The following is a 15113-nucleotide window of genomic DNA, read 5'->3' as shown; positions in this document are numbered from 1 at the left end:
CTCATTTGTAATAATTAGAACATGCCTATAAATCTACAAGTAAACCCAATGGATAGTAATTAAATATCACATAGTAAGAACAAAGGAATATATTCTTAGGGGAGGATCATAATGGCCCAATAGCTAATGCATAAGATCATATAAAATGATGCAAGTCAAAGTTAAGTCCAAGAAATGGAAGCAAGAGTTTTTTTTTTATTTTACTGTTTATGATCCTTTTTTTCTTTTCTTTTCTTCTCTCCTTTTTTATTTGGTTTTTCTCTTCTGTTGGTGTTTTATAACTTTATCTCACTTGGGGAGGGGAAGGGAAAGCACAGAAACAGGACAGAGGGTGAATCAATTCAGCAGTGAAACCCATTAGACACTAGGTTGGAAATGAACTATACAACTGTGTAGGGGAGGGAAGTCAGAAGGGAGCGATGAGGGAGAGGGTAACACTGTTCAAAGGAAAAGTACTCATTATCTGACTTATGTAACTATAACCCCTCTGTACATCACCTTTACTGTAAAATGTTCTAAGAATACGTGTCTTTTTTTAGCTGGCACCAGTGGCTAATGCCTTCAATCCTAACTATCTAAGAGGCAGAAATCTAAGGATCCCAATTCAAAGTTACCCAGGGCAAAAAAGTCTGTGAGACTCTTATCTCCAATTAACTGCCCAAAAAGCCAGAAGTGGTGCTGTGATTCCAGTGGTAGAGTGCTAGCCTTGAGTAAAAAAGCTAAGGGACAGTGCTCAGACCTTTAGTTCAAACCCCAGGACTGGTATGAGAGAAAGAAAAAAAGAGTAGAAGGAAGGAAGGAAGGAAGGAGGGAAGGAGGAAGAGAGGAAGGGAAAATGGAAGGAAGGAAGGAAGGAAGGAAGGAAGGAAGGAAGAAAGGAGAGAGACAGAGACAGAGAGATGCTTTTAGAAGAACGTGTAGGGACTACATTCGTTTTAGTTGTTCCAACTGGCTTTACAAAAGGTTTCAAACATATTATTTGATGATAATGCTGAGCTCCTTTGATTTTCAATATGGCTATGGTAGCTAAGGGAAGCCGGTTACAAATGTACAATGCACATTAAAATGAGGAAACAGAGGCACTGCACACTGAGGGACTGCAGAGGCCGCTCAGAAACCCAACCAGGATGTATCTCAGTGCTGCTGGCTGGGTTGTAGGAGATAAGAAAAGGAAGGGAATCACCCGTGCTGCACTCGTAGGCAAGAGCTCTACCATTTGAGCCAAGCCCCCAGCCCCATGAGATTCTTTTACAAATATTATGAGGTGATAATTAATCTGGTAGAAGAAAAAAAGGAAAAGATTTGGAAGACTAACCTGCTCAAATCTAAATAACCTGCTTAGTGTTGCATAGAGATGACAAAGCAAGGTGCCCATTTCCAAAGCTTAAGCTTTCGATGAACCAATCCCTCTACTAGCATGATTCTCCTAGAGGCAGTGGGAGGATGGGCTGGGGAGAGATTGGTGCTGAAGGGAGTAAAACAGCTCTTCTGACTCATTTCCTGACAGCCTGTTTCCTCCCCTGGGTGTGCTGGCGCAGAGTAAATACAATCCTTCTTTGCATTCAAAAACATATTTATGATTGAAAAGGAAAGTGAGCAAGCAGAGTTACTTATTGGTCATATGGAACAGCATGATAAGGTCAGTGGAAATTTCATTATGGATCAAGTCTTATGGCAATTCATCTTCAAGTGGAACCAATTTTGCCAAACGTGTGAGTGCACATCTGTAATTCTAGTATCAGGAGCCAGAGGGAGGAAGAACTTGAGTTCAGGGCCAGAATACTATATCTCTCGTGTTAAGATTTAACCCTTTGTTGTATCTGTGTGGGTATGTTCAAATACAGCTATCGAACAGTTAATGAAAACAAACTAACAAATAAAAGCCCCTCAGGTCCTGAGGAAGAAGCTGCAGAAGCCCCATACCAAATAATTACATGCAGACTAAGCCTCTGCTGTGTAGACCACAGTTTCCTGAGATCGAATGAGATGGACTTATTTTCTCATAGGAGAAACTTAAATTTTCATTTATTCAATACCGAGAAGGCTTCCTCCCCCACAAAAAATTAATTTCATGAGTGCTTAAATAGCAGTTCATACTTATAAATAAGCTTGTTTTATTCCCTTCTGGGAACGGATGGTCAATATGTAGATTCTTTAAAATAACCTTTGGCATCATATTAATGCTCAGCCTACATAGTGGTGAACAGGGTAGGTAGATTAAGAACAGTTTTACAAAGAATGGCTTTATGGTCCATCTTCTACAGCCTTCACTGGCTTGGAGTTTGATTTTTCCCTTCATATATGGTCACTCACTTTCAAAAATAAGATACTTGATGAAAAGCTAATTAGAGCCATGGAAACTATCATGTTATAGCATAGATTAATTTCTGCCTAAATACAGAAAACCATGAACTTTTGGTTTTGTTTTCATTCTGGCCTCCTGTTTTGTTCTTTTATTGTTTGAGTGATGAAATCAACAAAATCATTAAAAGGACAGGACACAATTTTCCCCCATGAGTTATTTGAGATTGGATTCTGGATTCTCTATAACATCATTCAACAAAAACACAACACAATAAAACCAGAGTGTAAGTGTGAGTATTTAACTGACGTCTATTTCTAAAACCTGCTCAAGTTTTACTACTTGTTCCAGTAATACCTAGTAAGGCAACAGGATCTAATTCAGAACTCCTTGTTGGACCTACTCATCCTGTCCCTTCCTTTAATCCAGAATAGTTGCTCACTCTTCTCTTGATTTCATGACCTTGACATTCGGAAGACCACAGACCAGTCATTTTGCATATAAGCTTTCAGTCTGGGTTTGCCTGGGTTCAGGTTAGTCATCTTTGACAGAAAGAAATCTCACAGACCCAGGCACGGTGGATTACAAGCTCAAAGCTAAGCCTGGGAAACTTAGTGAGAATGTCTCAAAAACAAAATATGACCACAGGACTGGGGGGTGGGGGGTCGAGCATGGCTCCAGTGGTAAAGACTTGCCTACCATGTATGAGGTTTTGAGTGTTCAATCCCTGGGGTGTGTGTATGTGTTTGTGTGTGGAGGGAAGGAGGGAGGGAGAGAGAGAGAGAGAGAGAGAGAGAGAGAGAGAGAGAGAGAGAGAGAGAGAGAGAGAGAGAGAGAGGAAAGGAGGAGGAGAGAGAGAAACATGTATTGCATACAGTCTCTTAGCTTATCTCTTAAATTGGCTCTATCATTGATGATTAAGTTAGAGTCCCCTGATTAAGTCAGGGTTTTGCACTGTAATATTGCTCTTCCTTTTTGTCATTAATAATTATTTTATAGTCAAGTACTTTGAAACCCATAAATACCCTATTACTCATTCAACTCTCCTTTTTAAATTTCTTTTTAGCGGTGTGAATTCACTATTTTCTATTTTATTTAAGGGGTCACATGTTATCACTGTACATCTTGATGTTCAAATTGTCCTGTTTGGTTAGGGGAAATCTCTTGCAAGGTGCCTTCTAATGCTCATGTGACACAACTCTTTTATTCTTCAAGCCCCTCCTTAACTTTCTTGCACAGTAAGGTGCTTTTATTCTTTCCCTGCCTTAGGCCTGAAACCATCTATTTCTACAAGGATTCCTGGCTCCTTTAAGGAGAAAACTATGTATAGAAATGAAGATCAATGTTCTCATTGCTATTGGATGAGAAAGGGGTTGTGGACACAGCTAAGTATACACACACACACACACACACACACACACACTCTACACATCACACACATGTACACACATTTATTTCTGCATTTCTCTCCATATATTGAAAAGTATGAGCTAATACCAATTGAATCCAACACCAGTGTCAACACTAGTTTTTTCTTTTCTCTAAGAATGACAAATGTGGCTTAGGTTTTTTTGTGGGGGAGATAGGTCATGGGGATTGAACTCAGGGCCCAAGTTCTGTCCCTGAGATCTTTTGCTTAAAGCTAGCATTCTATCACTTTGAGCCACAGAGGCACTTCCAGTTTTCTGGTGGTTAGTTGGTGATTCGATTCTCACCGACTCTTCCATCTGGGCTGGCGTTGACCTGTGATCCTCACATCTCTGAGTAGCTAGAATGGTGTGAGCCATCAGTGCCTGGCTCCATTATCCTTAATGTATTGACTTGTTTGATAAATCTCTTTAACCAACCCTCTCATTCCTGTCATCCTCACCGTCCTGACGCTCTCACACCTCAGTCAGAGCCCTCATTTATCCCCTGTGGATGCCATCCTTATTCTCTTCGGGTCTTGGTAGCCTAGGCTGTTCCATAAGGGCTCCGAAATCCATCTTGCAAGGGTGCCCGATCCTTCCTCTCAGATTCTGACTCACTGCACACTTCATGCCCTGTATGGAGCCTCCTCATCTGGCAACCCAGAACTCCCCAAGTGAGCATCTTCCTCATACTGCTTCCATTCAGGCCCAGCATCCTGATGCCAGGTCACCCCTTCCATTACAGTGAGGTTCTGATTCCTCATGCTGGGCCACTTGGACTGTGGGCATCTCCTTGTCATCTGCCTTGGGCTCTGAGGCTGGACCGCAGGCTGTCTGTGTGGATGCTGTTGTCCACCCACTGAAGCTCCGTAGTCCACAGGTACCCTGTCCCCCCCCCCCCTCGAAACCATCCAGATGCATCCTCACCCTGGATGGGCTTTGCTGCACCATTCCAGGCTCCCTGCATGGGATCCTTCCTCATTCAGACCCTTATATCTCCCAAATGCAAAAACTTGTCATATTACCCCACCCAAAGGCTTAGGGTTAAGTTGTTCAAGGAGGAATGGAAGAAAGAAAAGAGGAGGAAGATGAACTACTTCCAGAAATAAATAGAAATTATAGTCTTGACATTTGCTCTTCCACTCGTTTATCAAATGTTTGTGAACATTTATTGCATGCTAGATCCTATTCTAGATACTAGAAATATTGGAATAAAGTTAGGTAAGGTCCCTACCTGATAGGGTTGGTCTCCATTCCAGGGAAACAGAATAAGAAATTGAGGGCTGAAACAAATCTTCATAGTGTGAGGGCATAGAATGATCCCTAAGATTTATTATTCAATCATTCACTTATTTATTCTTTAATTTCCCTTAAAAGCTGTATAATTTTGAGTTAGTTGCTTAACTTTCCGTATCTATTTTGCCATCTGTAAAATGGGGACAGTACCTCCCTTACGGTGCTGTTACGATGATTAAACGGAATTTATATACACAACACTCAGAACACAGTATGGGATCATTTTCAAAATACAAAATTCACTGAATGGGATATGCTAAAGACAAAACTAGAAGGCTACCATGAAATGTGCAAGATACAATTCTAAGTGTCTAGAGCATTTGGAAACGGCAATAGTCTCTCACAGACACCTCTACCTTCTTCGAGTCCTATCTAGAAGGAAAGGTGGGCCAGGATCATTGTGTGTACATTCATCTTCAAGCATGCTTAAAGTCATTGACACTGGAGAAGCATGGAGAAGGAAAGGAGACAGGGAGTGGAAGGTATAGTTTTAGAGAAGATGGTCAGCAAAAGGCCTCCTTGAGAAGAAATCATTGGAGCAAAACTGTTGAGTGAGCCACAGTATCCAGAGCAAACACAGGAACTGCAGGTAAAGGCAGCACCCAAGGGAATAATCTTGATATGGGAGCTGGCTGGGTTGCTCCAGAGAGGGCAAGGCAGCCAAAGGGAAGATCTCATCGATGCATGTCTTTATTCCAATCCCAAATCTCATCAATGCCTTCCCATCTGCCTTTTTGCTGGTTGAGTGGAGATAAGAGTTTCTTAGATTGTCTTCCCTGGGGTGACTTCTCCAAATCTCAGCCTCCTGAGTAGCTCAGCCAGTCCTAGTTTTACATGTCTCCTTAAACATCTTGGTAGGTGAGTTCAAAGATAATCAGGTTTCTATTGCTCCCCAGGTATTTTGTTCTTAACCCCAAATTCCTGTTACAATAGATTGTAATTAGTAGTAAGAAGCCCTTGCTATTTCAAAAGACTTTTAATAGTGACAGTGCGAAGTTCTTTGTATCCATTGTGATTCACTCTAAAGGACAGAGAACACACAAGGACCCTGTTTAGAAGGAAGACAGGAATCTGTGGCTCAACCATCCTTCGCTTTCCAGACTGGCTTGTCACTGAGTTGGTGTTTCCTCTTAGAGTGGGCATCCAACTCCCCCATCACCATAATAGGTAATTGTAAGAGAGTAAAAGTCTTTAGTTTATACTTAGACTTGCTCTTCTTTAGTGGGAATGTGGAATCACACAGGGAGATTTATTTTTACAGGTCAGACAGTAGTACACCGCAGAATGCAGCCCATAGTTACTGTGTCTTTCATGCTTAAGGAACATGAGCACATTTATTTTTGAAAACATTTTTTAAAAGTTAACATTAGGTTTTCAAAAGTTTGAGGCTTTGGGCTTCATTCCTTCTAACTTTTCACAATGCACACATACTGAGCAGCTCTTGAAGAACTGAAAGATAGTCTCAACTATATCTTCCGAGGACTGCTGGTGCAGCTGTTGTGCTTTTAAAATATTTACTTTATCGTGCACTACCCTGCACTTTCAGGCTTGAGATGCGCATTGGTCAGTTCACTAGTAAAAATACCATTGACAGCTGGGCACTGGCGGCTCATGCCTATCAGGAGGTTGAGGTCTGAGGATCACAGTTCAAAGCCAGACCAGGCAGGAAAGTCCCTGAGATTTATCTCCAATTAAAAGGCAGATGCAGAGCTGTGGCTACAGTGCTATCCTTGAATAAAAGCAGCTCAGGGGGTTTTGAAGATCAGGAAGTTGATAAATCACAAGGCCCGCTGCGGACAGTGGCTCTGGTGGGACATTCGCCAGGGATGGCAGAACGTGAGGATGGCACGGATGTCCCAGCAGCTCTCCTGGATGTTGAGCCTCGTTCTGTGGCTGTCAGGCCTCTCTGAGGCGGAAGCTGCTCAGCAGCCCCGGATCATGGAGGAGAAAGAGCTAGAGGTTTATGATTTGATTTGAACTATCCGGGATCCAGAAAAGCCCAATATTTTGGTAGAACTGGAAGTGGTCTTGGAGAATTGTGTGGAAGTTCAGAGATGAATGAAGAAGACGATTCGGTTATTATCAGGTTCACCCCAACAGTGCCTCATGGCTACCCTTATTGGGTTGTGCTTAGGAGTAAAACTTCAGTGTGTTTGCCATTTAAACACACGTGGGAAACATACATTTCTGAGAGAACCCACTCAACAGAGGAAGACATCAACAAGCAGATAAATGATAAAAAAGCAGGTGACAGCTGCAATGGAGAACCCCAACTAATGGGGAATAGTGGAACAATGTGTCCTCGAGCCTGAGTGATAGCTGCTGTAAGAGCCACTGAACTGTAGTTGTTGTATTTGTTTTACCTTTGAAAATGTGAAAGGCTCATGTTTAATACATAGGTGATTTGTACCTCAAAGAATTTTATAAAGAATTATTTCCAAACAAGTTTTAATTACAAAGTAGGATGCAATTTGTGCAGTAAATAACATCCTTGGGATTTGTAACATTGAAGTGCTTAGCCAGAAGTCTATTTTCTGGTTACTGTGTATAAGATGTGTTACTATTTTTCTGATACCCATTCCAATACAGCTACTTTTCTTGTCAAATATTACCATGCCCAAATGTATTCAATTTAAATAACTGTTCTAAAATAAATGATTCTTATAATGGAAAACAACAACAACAAAAAGCAGCTCAGGGACAGCCCCCAGGCTGAGTTCAGGCCCCAGGACCAGCATACACACCCCAAAATACCATTGATGACAAGGAGCAGGGCGCCATTTCCAAGGGAACTGCCATTCCCTGGGCAAATGGTCCTGGCATCAAGTTCCTTCTCATCAGCTGAGGAGGCAAGTTATTGCCACCAAAGACTGGTTCTGGCTGGGTGTTTGGCCTAGTGGTAGAGTGCTCGCCTAGCACACACGAAGCCCTGGGTTTGCTTCCTCGGTACCACATGACAGAAAAAGCCAGAAATGGTGTTGTGGCTCAAGTGGTAAAGCTCTAGCCTTGGGAAAGCCCAAGGACAGTGCTTAGGCCCTGAGTTCAAGCCCCAGGAATGGGGGGAAAAAAAAGAAAAACAAAACAACAACAACAAAAAACAAGCTCAAAGATTGCAAAGCTCTAAGAACGTACAGGCAAGAGAAAAACCAAATAGCTGTTTGGTTTCAGGTTGGCAAAGCTGACTTTGAGGATGGCCTGGCTGACAACTTATTTCACCCGTCTGTGCTCAGCTTCCCTTGATGTACAAGGCAACTCTGTTACTGCTTTCCACTGCTGAAGGTTGTAAAGGTCTGATCCCACCTCTAAGAAAGTGGTATTAATAGCAATCTAATTGACGTCTAAATTACGTTAGGAACCAATGTATCAGCACCAGTACTGGTAAGACTGGTTTCGATTTCTTGGTGTTCAGTTCTGGTCCAGCCTATATATCATGTTGTTGTCCTATCTCTCTTGGTCCTCTCTCTTAGGTTCACATGTCTTTTTCACGTTCCATCTGTGAGCCTAGCCTGAGCATTGTGATTGTTGTTCTTGTTCTTTTTTTTTTTCTTGCCAGTTCTGGGGCTTGAACTCAGGGCCTGAACATTGTCCTTGGGCTTTCCTTAAGGCTAGTGTTCTACCACTTGAGCCACAGCACCACTTCCAGCTTTTTCTATGTATGTGGTACTGAGGAATGGAACCTGGGTCTTTGTGCATGTTAGGCAAGCACTCTACCACTAGACCAAACTCCTAGCCCTGTTCTTGTTCTTGACAGTTGTCAAGGTAGACAGCTTGATCCTGGCCCCCCCACCACCCCGAAGATCAAAACTGGATCCAGGCTGGTAGAGCGAGGTCAGTGTAGCCTCAAAGCTGGGCATCCAGGGTAATTAGTACTCCCTAACCTTGGCATCTCCGTAGGTCAGACACTGTGCTAAATGCACTGAACACTCAAAATCATTGAGGAGGTGAATAATGTTATTGTCCTCATTTTAGAAATGATGAAGCTGAGACTCAAAGAGCTGAAATAACTTGTTAGAGAAAACTCTCAGCAGTTCAACAAATACGTGATACCCCCCTCCCTGAGTTTTCTGGGTGAGGGTGTATATCAAAGGAGACAGGAGGCAGTGGTAGAGGTGGAGAGGAAACAGCCCATGAGCAGAGAAGTGTGCTCAAGAAGGGGATAAAGGAGGCTGGGTCTGGGGGTGTATGACTGTAATCTCATAATCTCAGCCTTTAGGAGGCTGAGGAGGGACGAGCGCGAGGTTGGGGTCAGCCAACCTCTTGGCCGAGAGGAAAATGGGGAGAGGAAGACACTGGGCCTAGAAAAGGGAGATGAGGAAATGAGTGGAGACAACTCCTTCAGGTAGCAGGAGCCACGTGGTGGAAGGCTTTGGAGAGTTGTACGTTCTCTAGTTTCTTTCGTTGTTAAAATTGGCTTTCCCTTGACATTTTTCATGTTAATGTGAGGTAAAATTGCTGAATTGCTTCTGTGTGATAGTTCTGTGGACACCTATGGCCTGCCCTTCACAACGGGGAAGGTTTCCTAGATATATTTTTTTGTCACTCTAGTGGTTCTGCTTTTTTTTAAGTAAATATTTAATATTTCGTTTGCTTTTGTCATTCTTTTTGTTGTTGTTATTGGTCATTTTTAAAATAAATATTTTTTATTTCTTTTGCTTTCTTTCATTCTTTTTGCTGTTGTTGTTATTGGTCATGGGGCTTGAACTCTGGGCTTGGGCGCTGTCCCTGAGTTCTTCAGCTCAAGGCTACCACCCTACCTCTTGAGCAACAATGCTGCTTCCCCACCCTTCTCCTCCTCCTCCTCCTCCTCCTCCTCCTCCTCCTCCTCCTCCTCCTCCTCCTCCTCTTCTCTTCTTCTTCTTCTTCTTCTTCTTCTTCTCTTCTTCTTCACTTAATTTTTTGCACTTGCTCAAAAATGTTATTACCAAATGTCAAACAATGTCCCCCATTCCTCTGTTTTCCTACTGTCTCTCAGCTGTACCTCCAACTTCTGCATTCTGCCCTAGGCTGGAGCCTGCAAGTATTCTATCCTAATTTCTGGCTAGAACCTATGAAAATAAGGATACTAGGTCTACTCCCTACTGCTCCAACTGGTGGAGAATGGGGAAGTCCTCACTCTTAGTGATGAGCTTGACTTGAGAATAGATGTACTGACCTGCCATAAATTACTTAGTTTCTAAACTATACTTTTTAAAAAATTTGTGGTGCTGAGTACTTGTGGTTTGAACTCAGGCCTTGCACATGCTAGACAAGTGATCTGCAACTGAGTCACATCTAGTCTGGCTAGCTTAAGATTGCTTTCATGTGGGGATCACGTGGAGGTAATGGGACCAAGACATGTTAATTATGCACTTCATACAAAAATTATGCACCCCTTCATTATTACAATAATTAATGATGCCTTTCACCAGCTATTTGGATAATGTAGAAGGGAAACCAAAAAAACAGTCTGGGGTGACCTTTGCTCTCTTCCCTGATCTTAAGCTTTATCCCAAGATCTAGCACTGTGCCTAGAGAGCAGAGGCTAGAACATGCGTTTGGGAGAAGGGATTTATAGCATTTTATCCATTTCCATAGAGATGGAGCTTATATTCTTACTTCCCACATGTGCTATTTGGAGTAGAAGGGGGAAAAAAGAGGTTGTTTGATTTACTGTCTCAATTTTTGTAATGCTGTGATTTTTTTAAAAAAAGACATACATTTTAATGTTCATGGCTGTATAGTCTTTATTTTTTTCCCTCTAGATCTGCTTCCACCTGTGATATGTAGTTTGTGGACTTCATCTCCCATGTCCTTCTTAGGAACATGGCAGTAGGGTTTGGCTGATGGGAGAGAAGGGCAGAGAAGCAAAGGAAGGCAAGACCCTCTGGGAAATCTCATTGCCTGCCTGTGGTTTTGGCAGTGGCTGTTTTCCTGCTGGAAGGGCACAGCTCCTGTTGGGTGATTTAGCCTTACTGTTTTCTAACAGTATTTTTTTTTTTGCCAGTCCTCGCTTTGAGCACTGTCCAGTTAGAGCGAGCTCTACCATTTGAGCCTCAGCACCACTTCCAGCTTTTCTCTATGTATATGGTACCCAGGAATCGAACCCGGATCTTTGTGCATGCTAGGCAAGCACTCTACCACTAGGCCAAACTCTCGGACCCTCTGGCAGTATTTTTTGTGTGTGTGTGTAGGGGGGGGTCGTGGGGCTTGAACTCAGCCTGAAACTCTTCAGCTCAAAGTTACTGTCCTACCCCTGGGCCTGGGTGTTGTCTCTGAGCTCTTCAGCTCAAGGCTACTACCCTACCTTTGAGCCAAGCCCCACTTCCCATTTTCCTGGTTAATTGGAGATAAGAGTTTCAAGTCCTTTTTTGCCTGGGCTGGCTTTGAACCTTGATCCTCAGATCTCAGCCTCCTGAGTAGCTAGGATTACAGGCATGAGCCACTGCCCCTGGCTCTAGCAGTATTTTTATATATTATCTTTAAGTAGTTGTGCAAAGTGGTATTGAATTCCATCATCTATGTTGATGAAATCTGCCACCCCCTCTGGAAAAGTTTCTTTCATAAAATTTTCTACTCAGAGTCCTCATTGATTAAGTCCACTTCTTATAGATTCCTAGAGATAAAAATACATGGATTACAGCATGAAACAACTAAAATCAGTACATATATTTTATAAGACATAAAAATAAATAAATAAAGGACATTTATTAACATTGTTTTAAAGAATCACCAAAACTATCAGGAAAAGAAATAACTTTCTGAAAACATAATGCAGGATACATGATCTAGGACCAGGTGTAAATTAAAAGGTGGCTTTGTGAATTACTAAAACAAAACAAACAGAAAACAATCCTTCTTTCCACAGTGTATATTTCAGGTAAGTAAAATGTAAAAATAAATCAGGGGCATTGGAGGCATGGCTCAGTTTTTAGGGTGTTAGCCAATGAATGAAAGTTGCAATGGCTCAGTTTTTAGGGTGTTAGCCAATGAATGAAAGTTGCAGGTTTCAAGTTCAAGCCCAGTCTTGTACCAAAAAAAAAAAAAAGAAAAGAAAAGAAAAGAAATCAGATAATTGGAAGTATGTCACCAGGGTACTGTGGAAGGAAATTTAATGGAGATGAGTAGGAAGAGTCATCAAACTCCATGTTGTAGCACAGCCTGAAAGAGCAAAGATTGTAAGCCCACATGGAGAAAAGATTCCTTCCCAAGTTCATAAAACCATTAGATTTGGCTTAAGCTAAGTGAAATAAACAAACCTTGGCCTAAGTGAGTGATAATTGTTCTCCTCTGCCTTTCAAACCCATCAAACTCTAAACAAGTATGTGTTGTTTTGTTCTTAGTTCAAGTGAGAACTGACTTGACATTAGTGTTAGGACAACCCCTCCTGACACCAGAGGCCTGATGCCATCGAAAACTGAAATGAATTATGCTGAGAATGTGATGTGGGAGGAATTTGGCTTCCCTGCTCTGGGTTTGAAGCTCCTGCCAGCCTTGTGGTTGTTTCTAGAGCTTTGGTCTGGCTGTAGGCTGTCAGGAGTCCAAGGCACACTGACATTTAGGTCTTCTGGAGGCGATTTTACAGCTTCCAAGCAGACATGCTTTCCCAACAGATTTCTAATTAGCATCAACATTTCCCAGTTGTTTCATGAAAAGGAAGACCAGGGCCATGTTGGCCCATCCTGGAGCAGCTCAGCTCAAAGCACACTGCTTGGGTCTGGGTCTAGCCTATTCCTAGATTCTTTGAATTAGGCTGACATGCTCAGGTAAGTATCCACCAGAGTTTTGTTCCTCCTTTTCATATTATTAGATTTCAGATTATTAGAGGCAAAGAATAAATGTGATTTTTTTTAATACAACCCATTTTCTGGCTTGTCAAGTGCTATTTCCCTAATTTAACTTGACAATGAGTCAATAACGGAACTGAAGCAGGTATGTCTAAGGGTGTGGGGACCTTTAGAAAAGAAAGTTTCACATAAATGTGTTTTGTTGTTTTTTTTTTTTTTTTTTTTTTGCTCCAGTTCTAGGGTTTGAACTCAGGGTTTGGGCACCATTCTTTAGCTTTTGTCCTCAAGGATGGCATTCTACTACTTGACCCACAGCTCCACTTCAAGCTTTCTGGTAGTTCACTGGGGATGAGACTTATTCTTGCCGGGCTGGCTTTAAACCATGATCCCCAGATCTTATGCTCCTGAGTAGCTACTGGTGCCTGGCTCTCAATTATTTTTAAAGTACCATGAATACAAGGTGATTATTACACAAGATTTTAAAGTTCAGTGACTTTTACGTATAAATTGGTTTCAATGAAAAATAGGATTTAAGCCGGGCATGGTGGCTCATGCCTGTTTTCCTAGCTACTCAGGAGGCTGAGATTTGAAGATTGAGGTTCAAAGCCAGCCCAGGCACTGAAGACTGTGACATTATTATCTTCAGTTAACCACTAGAAAATGGGAAGTGGTGCTGTGGCTCAAGGGTAGGGCGGTAGCCTTGAGCTGAAGAGCTCAGGGACCACATCCAGGCCCAGAGTTCAAGCCCCACAAAAAGAAAAATAGGATTTAGTCATCTACCACAGGTGAGAAACAAAGTTCTAGAAATTTACTAGTACTTAACCATCATGGAAAATTTTGTATTTAGGGGGGCAGGAGCACCCAGACTGAATAATTTTGCTCCTACTGATGACATTGCAACTATTTAAAACATCCCAGAGCCCATGCATTGTCTCACGCCTGTAATCCTAGCTACCCGGGAGGCTGAGATCTGAGGATCAAAGTTCAAAGCCAGCCCCGGCACAAAAGAACCTGAGACTCTTCAATTAATCTCTAGAAAATGGGAAGTGGGGCTTGGCTCAAGGGTAGGGCAGTAGCCTTGAGCTGAAGAGCTCAGGGATAGTGCCCAGGCTGAGTTCAAGCCCCATGACCCTCAAAAAAAACAAAAGAAAAGAAAAACAGGCATTATTCTGGAATTTGGGGGCACAGTATGGTGGTGACAATGAAATTCTGAGATTTCAAAAGGTCATCTTATAAAAGGTATCTATCTTCCAGATTCAAGGGAACTTCAGGATTTTATGTTTAGGAATTAGCCAAGGGCCTCATTTATCTGTCTATTAAGAATAATTCTATAGTTTTAGACTCCTTGGTGATCAAGGAAGATTTACTTTTTTAACTCTTCAGAATAATCTCATTGCAATAGGAAAGTGATAAGTAGTTTTTATCTTTTATAGTTTTACCTATCTACAATCTATATCTATCTATGTATTTTGTTATCTCTAACTAGCAATGAAGATTTATTTACCTGTCTAGATTTTAATAATTTTGTTTCCTGGCTTGTTTGAATTTATACAAACGACAAACCGTTTATTTATGTTAAAATAAGAACTGATTTGACAGATTGTGTCAAAATGATACTTAGATTAGCTTTCAGTCTAATTGATCACCCATTTTTATAAGTAGCTATGGGAAATAGTCTTTTTATTTTCTTTGCTGGTCCTGGGGCTTGAACTCAGGGCCTGGGCACTGTCCTTGGTCTTTCGCAAAACTAGCACTCTACCACTTGAGCCACAGCACCACTTCTGGCTTTTTTCTGTGTGAGGAACCAAACCCAGGGCTTCATGCATGGTAGGCAAGCACTCTACCACTAGGCTATGCTCCTGGCCCCAGGAAATAGTTTTGAATAAACAACTCAACAAAACTTTGGAAAAAACGAACATCATCTTTTAAAACATTTTATAATAGCTATCCTCTGTTAAACAGAAAATGGTTCTACAATTTTAAAGACTGTACTGGAAGATTGAAAATGGAAGGAAAACCTATCTTTAAATATCAGATACTCTGCTACGTATTTTCAACTCAAATTTACAATGGCACCATATTTTTAGAATTGTGTGTGTGTGTGTGTGTGTGTGTGTGTGTGTGTGTGTGCTGGTCCTAGGACTTGAACTCAGGGCCTGAGCTTTTGTGCTCAAGGCTGTATTCTAGTACTTAAACCACAACTCCACTTCTGTTTGTCATCATATTCAAAAACAACAACAACAAAAAAAACCCTGAAAAAACTTCCATGTTAAATCTAATTTTCTCCCTTTTATCTTCTTTTAAAGCAACATCTACCACATCTGCGATAATAATGCGGAGGAG

At 41.7% G+C, this 15113-nt stretch overlaps 1 pseudogene; it reads left to right on the top strand.

Annotated features, from left to right (window-relative positions):
* Positions 1-6849: 6849 nt before the first annotated feature.
* On the top strand, positions 6850-7323 carry LOC150055144 (cytosolic iron-sulfur assembly component 2A pseudogene; annotated as a pseudogene).
* Positions 7324-15113: the final 7790 nt, after the last annotated feature.

Source organism: Megascapheus bottae, chromosome 14 (assembly GCF_031878675.1).
Source record: "Megascapheus bottae isolate mThoBot1 chromosome 14, mThoBot2.hap1, whole genome shotgun sequence".
In the NCBI taxonomy this organism is placed as follows: Eukaryota; Metazoa; Chordata; class Mammalia; order Rodentia; family Geomyidae; genus Megascapheus; species Megascapheus bottae.
Note: the sequence above shows the minus strand (reverse complement) of the source record. Positions and strands in the feature narration are given on the sequence as shown.